We start from the raw sequence: 265 nt of genomic DNA, 5'->3' as shown, positions 1-265 counted from the left end.
GCTGCTGTACTTGCTGCTGCTGCAGAGGGAAGACACTGCAGCAACACATCACACAACACGCTGCTGTAGCGGCAATTAAACCATGCAGCAGCAGCAGCAATATGCAGCAGCAGCAGCAGGAGCAGCAGCAGCAGCAGCAGCAGCAAGGCTTAGCAAAGAAACCAAGATGCAGCAGCAGCAGCAGCAACAGCAGCAGCAGCAGCAGAAGCAAGACGCAACAACAAAGGCAAGGTGAAGCAGCAGCAGCAACAGCTCCAAAATACAC

General features: G+C 54.3%; 1 protein-coding gene across 1 annotated transcript in view; it reads right to left on the bottom strand.

The window, feature by feature from the left end:
* Positions 1-265, bottom strand: part of EMH_0094130 (uncharacterized protein) — a gene marked incomplete at both ends in the record, with an annotated part of 20333 nt that overhangs the window by 11508 nt on the left and 8560 nt on the right. The gene's annotated exons all lie outside the window — the stretch shown is intronic.

This window comes from Eimeria mitis, genomic scaffold (genome assembly GCF_000499745.2).
Source record: "Eimeria mitis Houghton genomic scaffold, Emh_scaff134, whole genome shotgun sequence".
NCBI lineage: Eukaryota > Apicomplexa > Conoidasida > Eucoccidiorida > Eimeriidae > Eimeria > Eimeria mitis.
This window is presented reverse-complemented; position numbering and strand designations above follow the sequence as displayed.